Raw genomic sequence first — 17,935 nt, forward strand, 5'->3', positions numbered from 1 at the left:
TGACAGCAGAAACATAGAAACCATCTGCTGAGAATCAAGGGCTGCTTCAAAAGTTCCGAGACCCTTCAGAGTCCAGGGAAATTAAGATTTCGGGAGAATGAAAAGAAACTCATATGTATTGAAGCTTACACTAGAGAAAGGAGGCAAGTTCTGTACTATGATAATTAAAATAAGGATGCTGATAGAAATGCTATTAGAAATGCTACTGGAAGGTTCTATTATTTATAATTGTATTGAATCCTGCTCCAACTATGTGGCCAATTAGTAGGGAAAAATGAACCTGTTGTAAATGTGTGAATTCTGATTAAGATCAATTACATAGGTTGACAATTCTAAAAATGACAGAGATATATATGTATATTTATATATGTATATGGATGTATATCTTTATTATAAAGTCTGAGAGATACTGCCATGGATATGAGGAGACAGAATATGGCTTAAGTCAGAGAGACTTACCAATCAGAGGCTCCAGTAGCCTAGGTGAAATCACAAACAAAACCAGCCAGAGCTCAGCAGTGCTCTGGCCACTCTCTTTGTATATCTGGGCCTGTCAATAAAATAAGGATATAAGTAAAATATTCCTGAGTTCAGACAGAGTGAGAGAGAGCCTGTGAGAGTCAGAGACAGAGATGGCGAGAAGAGAAATAGAAGAGTTGGAAATAGACCAGAAGTCAAAAACCCCCTAGGCTGTGTTCATTCATGACAGGTTCAAACCTGGGTTGTAGAGATTGTCACGCAGCAGCTCTAATGCCCACAGACCCCAGACAACCCAAGCCTTCACCATATGTGTGTAGTATTTGCCCCAGGAAATGTATTGTGCATCAAAAGTTCCCTTCAGTTATAAGAGAAAATCTCTCAAGCAGAAGAAATGATGCCACATGTGATACCTGACTAAATAAATAAATATGCAAATAAATGGGGATGATCTAGGAGGACTTGAAACAATAAAAATAAATAAAGACAAAAACCACAAGAAGACCTGATGACAGCAGAAACATAGAAACCATCTGCTGAGAAACAGAGGGCTGCTTCAAAAATTCCCGAACACTTCAGGGTCCAGGGACATTAAGATTTCCGGAGAAAGAAAACAAACACATACGTATTGAAGCTTACACTAGAAAAAGGAGGGAAGATCTGGGCCATGATAATTACAATAAGGATGCTAATAGAAACACGATTAGAAATGCTACTGGAAGGTTCTATTATTTATAATTGTATTGAATCCTGCTCCAACTATATGGCCAATTATTTCAGAAAAACTAGGCTGTTATAAATGTGGTAATTCTGAAAGAAGGTCAAATACATAGGTCGAACATTCTAAAAATGACAGATATATAAATCTATATGTATATATATACATGTATGTATATCTTTATTATAAACTCTGAGTGATACTGGCATGGAAATGAGGAGACAGAATATGGCTTGTGTCAGAAAGACTTACAAACTGAGGCTCCAGTAGCCTAGGTGAAATCGCCGACACAACAAGCCAGAGCTCAGCAGTGCTCTGGTAACTCTCTTTGTCTATCTGGGCCTGTCAGTAAAATAAGAATCTAAGTAAAATATTAATGAGTGAAGACAGAGTGTGTGAGAGCATGTGAGAGTTAGAGATAGAGAAGGCGAGAAGAGAAATAGATGAGTTGGAAAGAGACCAGAATTCAAAAACCTCCTACACTGTGTTCATTGATGACAGGTTCAAACCTGGCTTGTAGAGATTGTAAGGCAGCAGCTCTCATGCCCACAGACCCCAGACAGCCCCAGCCTTCACCATAGGCTCTACTACCAACCTGACAGTAATGTGTGTGTGTGTGTGTGTGTCTATCTGTCTGTCTGTTTGTGTGTGTCTGTGTGTGCTCAGAGATCACCTGTAGTAGTCTCAGAGCATGGGTGGCAAAGGAGCAAGCCTCTCCTGCAACTTATGTACAGAGAACCTATCTGGTCAGGGCAAGCCAGCTAGCCCCGATTGTGGCTAAGCAAGAATGCATATGCAAAGGGACTCTCATGTCTCACTCTCCTGAGTTCCGAATCAATGCCATGCCTCACTATGATCCAAACACTGCCAATGGGGGAAGCTGGGGCACCCCTCAGAATTCAGGGGCTTGAGCCTGTCCAGTCACGTTTGGCTGCCTACTCAGCCTCCAGGCTCTCAGTCCACTGCTCAGGGCAGCAGATTACAAGCCCAGAAAGTACCCAGAAAGGGCTGTGTTTCCACTTAGATGGGAAGTGTGTTGAACCAAACAATAGTGGATGAACCCGGCCCCTTACACCTACCCTTTGGGTCCGGCTAAGGCAATTGCTCCTGTGGCCTCACATCCCTGATCATGGTGTCCTGGTGTCCACACATCACACTCAGAGAGATTCCCAGAAGTAGGCTTGCATGAGTGTCCCATACAATGTCGCTCTGCTTGCAGGAAGCACAAACTCCCCGGGCCCTTGCTATGGACAGACAAAAAAAGATGGATGCCTCCATTGGCCAAATTAGGGGCTTCCAGTCAAGATCACAGCCCCGCCCCTCACCTGAGGGCCTGGCTGCTGCTAATCAAGGCAATTGGAAACACCTTTTACACTTGGGCCCTGAGGACATACTCAGGAATCCCTCCAGGAGCTAGCAGGCTGGAAGACCTCCTGACCCCTGGATAGCTGTGCTCCTAGTTGGGCGGCCCTTCTGGCCAGTGGTGAAAATATTCCCTAGATACAAGAAAGAACTTCAGGTTTCAAAGGGATTTGAAACACCATGAGGCACTTGGAAAAGACATTTCACAGCCATCAAAACACCCTCTTTCTGAACACTGGAAGCTTCCGTTTTGCATGGGAAATCTGGACACTGGTGTGGCCATCAGTACCACAGATCCTTTCCATTTGGCTTAATAGAGGGAAAGCACAGTGTGTGTGCCAGGGGGATCGAGTTTCACTTCCCTTGACCGGGGCTCTCATGGAATAAGGACAAGGATGCTGTGCAGGAAGGTGAGGAGGGCTGCATTGAGGCTGAGTGTCAGCCTCAGGGCCCTGGAGAATGGCAGTCAAGCACAGAGGGCCTGGACAGCTGCAGCTGGAGATGGACATATGCCTGGAACCTGCAGCAGCAACGCTGTCTCCGCAGTTCCCCTCTGTACTACACCATGTGCAGGAGACTAAATAATCCAAAGGGCAAAGAAAGGAAAATTTCAACACCAGGAAGGCTGAGTTCACGATGCATGCACTGACTTCCAGTAAGGGCCCAGTGAAGAAGGCACGTAGAGACAGTCAGAGAGACAGAATGACAGAGACAGACAAGGACTGAAATTCTGGCCCTGTGTTGATCAGTGCCAGAGCACTGAAGACAAACCCTCCATGCCCATGCATACTTCTTACAAGTGGCATTGCTATTTTATGTTTGTGAGGAAAGGTAACACTTAGAACATCTAGGTCTTAGCCACTCTGAGAAGCAACCCTTGGCCGGCAGCCCACTCTCCCAAACTGCCCTCGCCTCTCCAAATTCGAAGTAGTCATAGTGATGCTCCAGCCAAGATGCAGGCTGGCGTATTGCATCTCCCTGGTCCAGCCTCAGCCTGTCCTGTGTGCAGGGAACTGCACTATGTCTATTTCTTCTTTGATTTACAGTTTTGGGATAAGACTCGGTGGACAAAAAGAGCAAGAGGGAAGTAGATGATTTGGCAGTGGTAGTTTGTGCTGAGAGAGATTTGTAGAGTGATATACGATATGGCTCTGTGAGATGTCTCTCATGACTGTGGCTCAGAAGGGCCAGGTGTATCCACATTGCTACCCTAATCCAGAGCTGTGCAGGTCTCTAGCTAAAAAATATTTTCAGACCTCTACATGTTACATACATATATATATAGAGAGAGAGAGATAGAGAGAGAGAGAGAAAGAGAGAGAGAGACACTGATGTAGTCATTTTCTACAATGGATTCGATGTGACATTCACACAATTGATTGCTAAAACCTGGAGAGAAACTCTGCATCAGGACAAGAATTGTCCAAAGGAATAAAATCTCCAAATCATTAGCTATATGCAGCTCCAACGGGACCGAGCGAAAAAGGCTCAAGAAGGAACTCATCCAGGAGACTCTCCACATGGACAGGCACCACAGGTTTCCTAGTCTGGCAACACAAACAGGGCAGCTGCTAGTTCCCAGTGCAAGCCTCAGGGCAAAAACCTCTCCCACTTCAGTGTCTTTACATCTGAAAAGAAGAAAAGTGACCAAGGGCCAAGGAGAGCTGCCCTGGTGTCAATATTGAGCTGTAAATCAGAATGTGCCAAGTGTTTTGCACAAAATCACCTGGGCCACAGTGATTCTGTTGTTCTCTCTCTCTCTCTCTCTCTCCCTCCCTCAGACACACACACACACACACACACACACACACAAATCCACAGAGGCACCGGCACAAATGGAGTTATACACATGCGCACTGGACAGCTTCTGCAAGGCAGGGCCCTGGGCTGAACCCTGCTTCGCATTTCCTGGAAGCACGCCCAGCCTTTTAAGGCCAGCTCTGAGCTCCCATTGGCGGGATTCCTTCAGAAGGCCCGCCCACAGGGCGCCAGCCAGGCTCTGATAGGCCAGAGGCCTAGGCCACGCCCAGAACCCCACCAGCAATCTCATTGGCCAGTGTGCTTGGACACGCCCAGGAGGGTCCAGGCCCCTAGTCAGTGATTGGCCAGCAGCCTTGAGCACCGCCCACACGGCCCTGCAGCACGCTGATTGGGCAGCCTCCGGAAGGCCCGCCCACCAGCCACTTCCGCTCGACTCTGATTGGCCTGGTGTCCCAGGGACACGCCCCCAGCCAGCCTTCTCTTGGCTCCCATTGGCGGGCTGCTGTCTGAGGGGCGCCCTCTGATAGGCCAGTTCCTAAGGCACGCCCAGGAAGGTCACCGCCCTTGCCCCATGATTGGCCAGCCTCCTGGCCTCCGCCCACGAGGCCCGCCCCAGGCACTCATTGGACAGCCTCCCGAGGGCCCGCCCCCCAGGCACTTCCGGTGGACCCTGATTGGCTGACCTCCAGGGGTACGCCCACCCAGAGCCAGCACCCAGGCTCTCATTGGTGGGCTGCTCTCTGAGGCCCGCCCACGCAACTCCTCCTCTGTTCTCATTGGCCAGCTCTTGCTTCACGCCCCTGAGGGTGATGTTCCTCCTCTCTGATTGGCCAGCTGTCTCTATGAATACCCACTGGGCCCTCCCCTCAGGCTCATTGGGCACGGGCTCTGAGGCCCGCCCCCGGGGACTTTCTGCCATCCTCTGAAGGCCCTGTTTCTGCAAACACGACCCCCACAGCTCCTGTCTGGGCCCATCCTTAGGACACTGCCTGCCTGCGCTAGGCTGGCCATGCTCTTGGGGCACACCCAGAAACACTGTCGCCACTCTCCTAGCCCAGTGCCTCAGGGCACTTGCCCCATGGAGCCTTAGTCCCGCCCTGGTGCTGCCCTCTTGTGGACACCCAGCAGAATGCAGCTGAGCACAGGGATTCACAAGCTCCCAGTAGAGTCATCCCAGGCAAAGAGAGAAACCCCTTCCACTTGCAAAGCCAAATGGGGGATCCCCCCACCCCACAGGAAAGAACAGATGTCTAGGGCACTCTACGTCAATTTCAACCCTGCTGTCCACGGGCCACAATTCCTAGAGTTCTCCTCATTCCACAGAATCACTACACTCAACTATGGTCTTTGCCGCCACCTTGTGGACATACAGCAGAATGCAGCTGAGATCCCCATGCCACTCCTCTTTGAGTCTACCCAGAAAATTACACACAGCATGGGAATAGCAAAGGAAAGAACCCATCTGAGGACCACCTGGGAGAATGCACAACAGAGTCCACAACCCAATGTGCCAATTCATACTTGAAAAACCACTTGTGCAGTGGAAACTTCCTTTGTCATAACACAACCCAGTTCCTAAGTCCCTGTGTCAGGAATAAAGAAACAACAGCGGTAATCTTAACTGAAACACACTTATGCACACTTACACACACACACACACACACACACCTTCCCACAGAGACGTACACACTTGTCCCGAAAATAACTTGGATTGGAGTTGCTGTTTCGCACCCTAGCAAAAGGTCAAAGTTTCATGGGTGGAAGGGAGAAGTGTTAAGTTTCTGGCATATGAAGGTGAGAAATGCCTAGAGCAGATCCATAGTTACATGGACAACGAAGGGAGCATGGGTTGGAGGGACAGCTGGTGGAGCTGCCAGGGAACTATGTGGAATCCCAGGACCCTGTTTTGAGCCCCTGGTCACACTTACCCAGCTAGAGAAAAGCTGGGCTAGGGACAAATCAGAGCTGCAGATGTCTCTCTGTCTCTCTTCCTGCTTGGGCCCTGCTCTCTCAATTTATGACTGTTTGCTTCTCCTCAATAAGAAAGTTACAAAGGATGTACAGAAATACAGGGGTAGTGGGAAAAATTACCCCCCGTGCCCACTATTACATGGAACTGTTGACTGTAAACCATTCATCCCCCAAGAAAGAACAGAATAAATATTTGTGAGGTTAAAAACATTGTAGGTTAAATAGTGAACATTCTCTAGAGCCATGCAATACTAATCCATTGTGCATTGGATGTCAGTGTCAAAAACAGTGCAGTAGCAGTTGTAGTAGTGTGTAGTATCTGCAAAAGGAAATGTATTGTGTGTCAAAAGTTCCCTTCAATTATAAGAGAAAATCTATCAGGCAGAAGAAATGACCCCTCATGTGATATCGGACGAAATAAATAAATAAATAAATATGCAAATAAATGGGAATGATCTAAGAGGATTTGAAAAAAATAAAAAAATAAAAACAAACACCACAGGAAGACCTGATGACAGCAGAAATATAGAAAACATCTGCTGAGAAATAGAGGGCTGCTTCAAAAATTCCCTGACACACAGGGTCCAGGCAAATTACGAATTCCGAGAATGAAAAGAAACGCATACGATTTGAAGCTTACACTAGAAAATGGAGGCAAGTTCTGTGCTATGATAATTACAATAAGGATACTGATAGAAAGGCTATTGGAAATGCTCCTGGAAAGTTTATAATTTATAATTGTAGTGAATCCTGCTCCAACTATGTGACCAATTATTTATGAATAAGGAGGCTATTATAAATGCGGTAATTCTGCATTCAGATCAAATAAAAAGGTCAACAATTCTAAAAATGTCTGATATATATATATATATGTATGTATATGTACATATATGTATGTGTATCTTTATTATCAACTATGAGGGATACTGGCATGGCTATGAGGAGACAGAGTATGGCTTGTGCCAGAGAGACTTACAAAGCTGAGGCTCCAGAAACCTAGGTGAAATGGCCAACAAAACAATCCAGAGCTCAGCTGAGCCCTGGTGACTCGCTTTGTATATCTGGGCCTGTCAGTCAAATAATATATAAGTAAAATATTAATGAGTGCAGACAGAGTGAGTGAGAGCCTGTGAGAGTCAGAGACAGAGAAGGCAAGAAGAGAAATAGAAGAGTTGGAAAGAGACCAGAAGTCCAAAAGCTCCCACTCTGTGTTCATACATGACAGGTTCAAACCTGGGTTGTCGAGATTGTAGGGCAGCAGTCTCCTGTCCACAGACCCCAGACAACCCCAGCCTTCACCATATGTGTGTAGTATTTACGACAGGATATGTATTGTGAGTGTAAACTTCCCTTCAATTATAAGAGAAAAATCTATCAAGCAGAAGAATGGACCCCTCATGTAATATAGAACCAAATAAATAAATAAATAAATAAATATGCAAATAAATGGGGGTTATCTAGGAGGATTTGAAACAAATGAAAAATAAAAACAAAAAGCACAAGAAGACCTGATGACAGCAGAAACATAGAAACCATCTGCTGAGAATCAAGGGCTGCTTCAAAAGTTCCGAGACCCTTCAGAGTCCAGGGAAATTAAGATTTCGGGAGAATGAAAAGAAACTCATATGTATTGAAGCTTACACTAGAGAAAGGAGGCAAGTTCTGTACTATGATAATTAAAATAAGGATGCTGATAGAAATGCTATTAGAAATGCTACTGGAAGGTTCTATTATTTATAATTGTATTGAATCCTGCTCCAACTATGTGGCCAATTAGTAGGGAAAAAGGAACCTGTTGTAAATGTGTGAATTCTGATTAAGATCAATTACATAGGTTGACAATTCTAAAAATGACAGAGATATATATGTATATTTATATATGTATATGGATGTATATCTTTATTATAAAGTCTGAGAGATACTGCCATGGATATGAGGAGACAGAATATGGCTTAAGTCAGAGAGACTTACCAATCAGAGGCTCCAGTAGCCTAGGTGAAATCACAAACAAACCCAGCCAGAGCTCAGCAGTGCTCTGGCCACTCTCTTTGTATATCTGGGCCTGTCAATAAAATAAGGATATAAGTAAAATATTCCTGAGTTCAGACAGAGTGAGAGAGAGCATGTGAGAGTCAGAGACAGAGATGGCGAGAAGAGAAATAGAAGAGTTGGAAATAGACCAGAAGTCAAAAACCCCCTAGGCTGTGTTCATTCATGACAGGTTCAAACCTGGGTTGTAGAGATTGTCACGCAGCAGCTCTAATGCCCACAGACCCCAGACAACCCAAGCCTTCACCATATGTGTGTAGTATTTGCCCCAGGAAATGTATTGTGCATCAAAAGTTCCCTTCAGTTATAAGAGAAAATCTCTCAAGCAGAAGAAATGATGCCACATGTGATACCTGACTAAATAAATAAATATGCAAATAAATGGGGATGATCTAGGAGGACTTGAAACAATAAAAATAAATAAAGACAAAAACCACAAGAAGACCTGATGACAGCAGAAACATAGAAACCATCTGCTGAGAAACAGAGGGCTGCTTCAAAAATTCCCTAACACTTCAGGGTCCAGGGACATTAAGATTTCCGGAGAAAGAAAACAAACACATACGTATTGAAGCTTACACTAGAAAAAGGAGGGAAGATCTGGGCCATGATAATTACAATAAGGATGCTAATAGAAACACGATTAGAAATGCTACTGGAAGGTTCTATTATTTATAATTGTATTGAATCCTGCTCCAACTATATGGCCAATTATTTCAGAAAAACTAGGCTGTTATAAATGTGGTAATTCTGAAAGAAGGTCAAATACATAGGTCGAACATTCTAAAAATGACAGATATATAAATCTATATGTATATATATACATGTATGTATATCTTTATTATAAACTCTGAGTGATACTGGCATGGAAATGAGGAGACAGAATATGGCTTGTGTCAGAAAGACTTACAAACTGAGGCTCCAGTAGCCTAGGTGAAATCGCCGACACAACAAGCCAGAGATCAGCAGTGCTCTGGTAACTCTCTTTGTCTATCTGGGCCTGTCAGTAAAATAAGAATGAAGTAAAATATTAATGAGTGAAGACAGAGTGTGTGAGAGCATGTGAGAGTTAGAGATAGAGAAGGCGAGAAGAGAAAGAGATGAGTTGGAAAGAGACCAGAATTCAAAAACCTCCTACACTGTGTTCATTGATGACAGGTTCAAACCTGGCTTGTAGAGATTGTAAGGCAGCAGCTCTCATGCCCACAGACCCCAGACAGCCCCAGCCTTCACCATAGGCTCTACTACCAACCTGACAGTAATGTGTGTGTGTGTGTGTGTGTCTATCTGTCTGTTTGTGTGTGTCTGTGTGTGCTCAGAGATCACCTGTAGTAGTCTCAGAGCATGGGTGGCAAAGGAGCAAGCCTCTCCTGCAACTTATGTACAGAGAACCTATCTGGTCAGGGCAAGCCAGCTAGCCCAGATTGTGGCTAAGCAAGAATGCATATGCAAAGGGACTCTCATGTCTCACTCTCCTGAGTTCCGAATCAATGCCATGCCTCACTATGATCCAAACACTGCCAATGGGGGAAGCTGGGGCACCCCTCAGAATTCAGGGGCTTGAGCCTGTCCAGTCACGTTTGGCTGCCTACTCAGCCTCCAGGCTCTCAGTCCACTGCTCAGGGCAGCAGATTACAAGCCCAGAAAGTACCCAGAAAGGGCTGTGTTTCCACTTAGATGGGAAGTGTGTTGAACCAAACAATAGTGGATGAACCCGGCCCCTTACACCTACCCTTTGGGTCCGGCTAAGGCAATTGCTCCTGTGGCCTCACATCCCTGATCATGGTGTCCTGGTGTCCACACATCACACTCAGAGAGATTCCTAGAAGTAGGCTTGCATGAGTGTCCCATACAATGTCGCTCTGCTTGCAGGAAGCACAAACTCCCCGGGCCCTTGCTATGGACAGACAAAAAAAGATGGATGCCTCCATTGGCCAAATTAGGGGCTTCCAGTCAAGATCACAGCCCCGCCCCTCACCTGAGGGCCTGGCTGCTGCTAATCAAGGCAATTGGAAACACCTTTTACACTTGGGCCCTGAGGACATACTCAGGAATCCCTCCAGGAGCTAGCAGGCTGGAAGACCTCCTGACCCCTGGATAGCTGTGCTCCTAGTTGGGCGGCCCTTCTGGCCAGTGGTGAAAATATTCCCTAGATACAAGAAAGAACTTCAGGTTTCAAAGGGATTTGAAACACCATGAGGCACTTGGAAAAGACATTTCACAGCCATCAAAACACCCTCTTTCTGAACACTGGAAGCTTCCGTTTTGCATGGGAAATCTGGACACTGGTGTGGCCATCAGTACCACAGATCCTTTCCATTTGGCTTAATAGAGGGAAAGCACAGTGTGTGTGCCAGGGGGATCGAGTTTCACTTCCCTTGACCGGGGCTCTCATGGAATAAGGACAAGGATGCTGTGCAGGAAGGTGAGGAGGGCTGCATTGAGGCTGAGTGTCAGCCTCAGGGCCCTGGAGAATGGCAGTCAAGCACAGAGGGCCTGGACAGCTGCAGCTGGAGATGGACATATGCCTGGAACCTGCAGCAGCAACGCTGTCTCCGCAGTTCCCCTCTGTACTACACCATGTGCAGGAGACTAAATAATCCAAAGGGCAAAGAAAGGAAAATTTCAACACCAGGAAGGCTGAGTTCACGATGCATGCACTGACTTCCAGTAAGGGCCCAGTGAAGAAGGCACGTAGAGACAGTCAGAGAGACAGAATGACAGAGACAGACAAGGACTGAAATTCTGGCCCTGTGTTGATCAGTGCCAGAGCACTGAAGACAAACCCTCCATGCCCATGCATACTTCTTACAAGTGGCATTGCTATTTTAGGTTTGTGAGGAAAGGTAACACTTAGAACATCTAGGTCTTAGCCACTCTGAGAAGCAACCCTTGGCCGGCAGCCCACTCTCCCAAACTGCCCTCGCCTCTCCAAATTCGAAGTAGTCATAGTGATGCTCCAGCCAAGATGCAGGCTGGCATATTGCATCTCCCTGGTCCAGCCTCAGCCTGTCCTGTGTGCAGGGAACTGCACTATGTCTATTTCTTCTTTGATTTACAGTTTTGGGATAAGACTCGGTGGAGAAAAAGAGCAAGAGGGAAGTAGATGATTTGGCAGTGGTAGTTTGTGCTGAGAGAGATTTGTAGAGTGATATACGATATGGCTCTGTGAGATGTCTCTCATGACTGTGGCTCAGAAGGTCCAGGTGTATCCACAATGCTACCCTAATCCAGAGCTGTGCAGGTCTCTAGCTAAAAAATATTTTCAGACCTCTACATGTTACATACATATATATATATAGAGAGAGAGATAGAGAGAGAGAGAGAAAGAGAGAGAGAGACACTGACGTAGTCATTTTCTACAATGGATTCGATGTGACATTCACACAATTGATTGCTAAAACCTGGAGAGAAACTTTGCATCAGGAAAAGAATTGTCCAAAGGAATAAAATCTCCAAATCATTAGCTATATGCAGCTCCAACGGGACCGAGCGAAAAAGGCTCGAGAAGGAACTCATCCAGGAGACTCTCCACATGGACAGGCACCACAGGTTTCCTAGTCTGGCAACACAAACAGGGCAGCTGCTAGTTCCCAGTGCAAGCCTCAGGGCAAAAACCTCTCCCTCTTCAGTGTCTTTACATCTGAAAAGAAGAAAAGTGACCAAGGGCCAAGGAGAGCTGCCCTGGTGTCAATATTGAGCTGTAAATCAGAATGTGCCAAGTTTTTGCACAAAATCACCTGTGCCACAGTGATTCTGTTGTTCTCTCTCTCTCTCCCTCCCTCAGACACACACACACACACACACACACACACAGAAATCCACAGAGGCACAGGCACAAACGGAGTTATACACATGCGCACTGGACAGCTTCTGCAAGGCAGGGCCCTGGGCTGAACCCTGCTTCGCATTTCCTGGAAGCACGCCCAGCCTTTTAAGGCCAGCTCTGAGCTCCCATTGGCGGGATTCCTTCAGAAGGCCCGCCCACAGGGCGCCAGCCAGGCTCTGATAGGCCAGAGGCCTAGGCCACGCCCAGAACCCCACCAGCAATCTCATTGGCCAGTGTGCTTGGACACGCCCAGGAGGGTCCAGGCCCCTAGTCAGTGATTGGCCAGCGGCCTTGAGCACCGCCCACACGGCCCTGCAGCACGCTGATTGGGCAGCCTCCGGAAGGCCCGCCCACCAGCCACTTCCGCTCGACTCTGATTGGCCTGGTGTCCCAGGGACACGCCCCCAGCCAGCCTTCTCTTGGCTCCCATTGGCGGGCTGCTGTCTGAAGGGCGCCCTCTGATAGGCCAGTTCCTAAGGCACGCCCAGGAAGGTCACCATCCTTGCCCCATGATTGGCCAGCCTCCTGGGCTCCGCCCACGAGGCCCGCCCCAGGCACTCATTGGACAGCCTCCCGAGGGCCCGCCCCCCAGGCACTTCCGCTGGACCCTGATTGGCTGACCTCCAGGGGTACGCCCACCCAGAGCCAGCACCCAGGCTCTCATTGGTGGGCTGCTCTCTGAGGCCCGCCCACGCAACTCCTCCTCTGTTCTCATTGGCCAGCTCTTGCTTCACGCCCCTGAGGGTGACGTTCCTCCTCTCTGATTGGCCAGCTGTCTCTATGAATACCCACTGGGCCCTCCCCTCAGGCTCATTGGGCACGGGCTCTGAGGCCCGCCCCCGGGGACTTTCTGCCATCCTCTGAAGGCCCTGTTTCTGCAAACACGACCCCCACAGCTCCTGTCTGGGCCCATCCTTAGGACACTGCCTGCCTGCGCTAGGCTGGCCATGCTCTTGGGGCACACCCAGGAACACTGTCGCCACTCTCCTAGCCCAGTGCCTCAGGGCACTTGCCCCATGGAGCCTTAGTCCCGCCCTGGTGCTGCCCTCTTGTGGACACCCAGCAGAATGCAGCTGAACACAGGGATTCACAAGCTCCCAGTAGAGTCATCCCAAGCAAAGAGAGAAACCCCTTCCACTTGCAAAGCCAAATGGGGGATCCCCCCACCCCACAGGAAAGAACAGATGTCTAGGGCACTCTACGTCAATTTCAACCCTGCTGTCCACGGGCCACAATTCCTAGAGTTCTCCTCATTCCACAGAATCACTACACTCAACTATGGTCTTTGCCGCCACCTTGTGGACATACAGCAGAATGCAGCTGAGCTCCCCATGCCACTCCTCTTTGAGTCTACCCAGAAAATTACACACAGCATGGGAATAGCAAAGGAAAGAACCCATCTGAGGACCACCTGGGAGAATGCACAACAGAGTCCACAACCCAATGTGCCAATTCATACTTGAAAAACCACTTGTGCAGTGGAAACTTCCTTTGTCATAACACAACCCAGTTCCTAAGTCCCTGTGTCAGGAATAAAGAAACAACAGCGGTAATCTTAACTGAAACACACTTATGCACACTTACACACACACACACACACACACACACACACCTTCCCACAGACACGTACACACTTGTCCCAAAAATAACTTGGATTGGAGTTGCTGTTTCGCACCCTAGCAAAAGGTCAAAGTTTCATGGGTGGAAGGGAGAAGTGTTAAGTTTCTGGCATATGAAGGTGAGAAATGCCTAGAGCAGATCCATAGTTACATGGACAACGAAGGGAGCATGGGTTGGAGGGACAGCTGGTGGAGCTGCCAGGGAACTATGTGGAATCCCAGGACCCTGTTTTGAGCCCCTGGTCACACTTACCCAGCTAGAGAAAAGCTGGGCTAGGGACAAATCAGAGCTGCAGATGTCTCTCTGTCTCTCTTCCTGCTTGGGCCCTGCTCTCTCAATTTATGACTGTTTGCTTCTCCTCAATAAGAAAGTTACAAAGGATGTACAGAAATACAGGGGTAGTGGGAAAAATTACCCCCCGTGCCCACTATTACATGGAACTGTTGACTGTAAACCATTCATCCCCCAAGAAAGAACAGAATAAATATTTGTGAGGTTAAAAACATTGTAGGTTAAATAGTGAACATTCTCTAGAGCCATGCAATACTAATCCATTGTGCATTGGATGTCAGTGTCAAAAACAGTGCAGTAGCAGTTGTAGTAGTGTGTAGTATCTGCAAAAGGAAATGTATTGTGTGTCAAAAGTTCCCTTCAATTATAAGAGAAAATCTATCAGGCAGAAGAAATGACCCCTCATGTGATATCGGACGAAATAAATAAATAAATAAATATGCAAATAAATGGGAATGATCTAAGAGGATTTGAAAAAAATAAAAAAATAAAAACAAACACCACAGGAAGACCTGATGACAGCAGAAATATAGAAAACATCTGCTGAGAAATAGAGGGCTGCTTCAAAAATTCCCTGACACACAGGGTCCAGGCAAATTACGAATTCCGAGAATGAAAAGAAACGCATACGATTTGAAGCTTACACTAGAAAATGGAGGCAAGTTCTGTGCTATGATAATTACAATAAGGATACTGATAGAAAGGCTATTGGAAATGCTCCTGGAAAGTTTATAATTTATAATTGTAGTGAATCCTGCTCCAACTATGTGACCAATTATTTATGAATAAGGAGGCTATTATAAATGCGGTAATTCTGCATTCAGATCAAATAAAAAGGTCAACAATTCTAAAAATGTCTGATATATATATATATATATATATGTATGTATATGTACATATATGTATGTGTATCTTTATTATCAACTATGAGGGATACTGGCATGGCTATGAGGAGACAGAGTATGGCTTGTGCCAGAGAGACTTACAAAGCTGAGGCTCCAGAAACCTAGGTGAAATTGCCAAAAAAACAATCCAGAGCTCAGCTGGGCCCTGGTGACTTGCTTTGTATATCTGGGCCTGTCAGTCAAATAATATATAAGTAAAATATTAATGAGTGCAGACAGAGTGAGTGAGAGCCTGTGAGAGTCAGAGACAGAGAAGGCAAGAAGAGAAATAGAAGAGTTGGAAAGAGACCAGAAGTCCAAAAGCTCCCACTCTGTGTTCATACATGACAGGTTCAAACCTGGGTTGTCGAGATTGTAGGGCAGCAGTCTCCTGTCCACAGACCCCAGACAACCCCAGCCTTCACCATATGTGTGTAGTATTTATGACAGGATATGTATTGTGAGTGTAAACTTCCCTTCAATTATAAGAGAAAAATCTATCAAGCAGAAGAATGGACCCCTCATGTAATATAGAACCAAATAAATAAATAAATAAATAAATATGCAAATAAATGGGGATTATCTAGGAGGATTTGAAACAAATGAAAAATAAAAACAAAAAGCACAAGAAGACCTGATGACAGCAGAAACATAGAAACCATCTGCTGAGAATCAAGGGCTGCTTCAAAAGTTCCGAGACCCTTCAGAGTCCAGGGAAATTAAGATTTCGGGAGAATGAAAAGAAACTCATATGTATTGAAGCTTACACTAGAGAAAGGAGGCAAGTTCTGTACTATGATAATTAAAATAAGGATGCTGATAGAAATACTATTAGAAATGCTACTGGAAGCTTCTATTATTTATAATTGTATTGAATCCTGCTCCAACTATGTGGCCAATTAGTAGGGAAAAAGGAACCTGTTGTAAATGTGTGAATTCTGATTAAGATCAATTACATAGGTTGACAATTCTAAAAATGACAGAGATATATATGTATATTTATATATGTATATGGATGTATATCTTTATTATAAAGTCTGAGAGATACTGCCATGGATATGAGGAGACAGAATATGGCTTAAGTCAGAGAGACTTACCAATCAGAGGCTCCAGTAGCCTAGGTGAAATCACAAACAAACCCAGCCAGAGCTCAGCAGTGCTCTGGCCACTCTCTTTGTATATCTGGGCCTGTCAATAAAATAAGGATATAAGTAAAATATTCCTGAGTTCAGACAGAGTGAGAGAGAGCCTGTGAGAGTCAGAGACAGAGATGGCGAGAAGAGAAATAGAAGAGTTGGAAATAGACCAGAAGTCAAAAACCCCCTAGGCTGTGTTCATTCATGACAGGTTCAAACCTGGGTTGTAGAGATTGTCACGCAGCAGCTCTAATGCCCACAGACCCCAGACAACCCAAGCCTTCACCATATGTGTGTAGTATTTGCCCCAGGAAATGTATTGTGCATCAAAAGTTCCCTTCAGTTATAAGAGAAAATCTCTCAAGCAGAAGAAATGATGCCACATGTGATACCTGACTAAATAAATAAATATGCAAATAAATGGGGATGATCTAGGAGGACTTGAAACAATAAAAATAAATAAAGACAAAAACCACAAGAAGACCTGATGACAGCAGAAACATAGAAACCATCTGCTGAGAAACAGAGGGCTGCTTCAAAAATTCCCTAACACTTCAGGGTCCAGGGACATTAAGATTTCCGGAGAAAGAAAACAAACACATACGTATTGAAGCTTACACTAGAAAAAGGAGGGAAGATCTGGGCCATGATAATTACAATAAGGATGCTAATAGAAACACGATTAGAAATGCTACTGGAAGGTACTATTATTTATAATTGTATTGAATCCTGCTCCAACTATATGGCCAATTATTTCAGAAAAACTAGGCTGTTATATATGTGGTAATTCTGAAAGAAGGTCAAATACATAGGTCGAACATTCTAAAAATGACAGATATATAAATCTATATGTATATATATACATGTATGTATATCTTTATTATAAACTCTGAGTGATACTGGCATGGAAATGAGGAGACAGAATATGGCTTGTGTCAGAAAGACTTACAAACTGAGGCTCCAGTAGCCTAGGTGAAATCGCCAACACAACAAGCCGGAGCTCAGCAGTGCTCTGGTAACTCTCTTTGTCTATCTGGGCCTGTCAGTAAAATAAGAATCTAAGTAAAATATTAATGAGTGAAGACAGAGTGTGTGAGAGCATGTGAGAGTTAGAGATAGAGAAGGCGAGAAGAGAAATAGATGAGTTGGAAAGAGACCAGAATTCAAAAACCTCCTACACTGTGTTCATTGATGACAGGTTCAAACCTGGCTTGTAGAGACTGTAAGGCAGCAGCTCTCATGCCCACAGACCCCAGACAGCCCCAGCCTTCACCATAGGCTCTACTACCAACCTGACCTGACAGTAATGTGTGTGTGTGTCTGTCTGTTTGTGTGTGTCTGTGTGTGCTCAGAGATCACCTGTAGTAGTCTCAGAGCATGGGTGGCAAAGGAGCAAGCCTCTCCTGCAACTTATGTACAGAGAACCTATCTGGTCAGGGCAAGCCAGCTAGCCCAGATTGTGGCTAAGCAAGAATGCATATGCAAAGGGACTCTCATGTCTCACTCTCCTGAGTTCCGAATCAATGCCATGCCTCACTATGATCCAAACACTGCCAATGGGGGAAGCTGGGGCACCCCTCAGAATTCAGGGGCTTGAGCCTGTCCAGTCACGTTTGGCTGCCTACTCAGCCTCCAGGCTCTCAGTCCACTGCTCAGGGCAGCAGATTACAAGCCCAGAAAGTACCCAGAAAGGGCTGTGTTTCCACTTAGATGGGAAGTGTGTTGAACCAAACAATAGTGGATGAACCCGGCCCCTTACACCTACCCTTTGGGTCTGGCTAAGGCAATTGCTCCTGTGGCCTCACATCCCTGATCATGGTGTCCTGGTGTCCACACA

This window comes from Erinaceus europaeus, chromosome 15, assembly GCF_950295315.1.
Source record: "Erinaceus europaeus chromosome 15, mEriEur2.1, whole genome shotgun sequence".
Taxonomy (NCBI): domain Eukaryota; kingdom Metazoa; phylum Chordata; class Mammalia; order Eulipotyphla; family Erinaceidae; genus Erinaceus; species Erinaceus europaeus.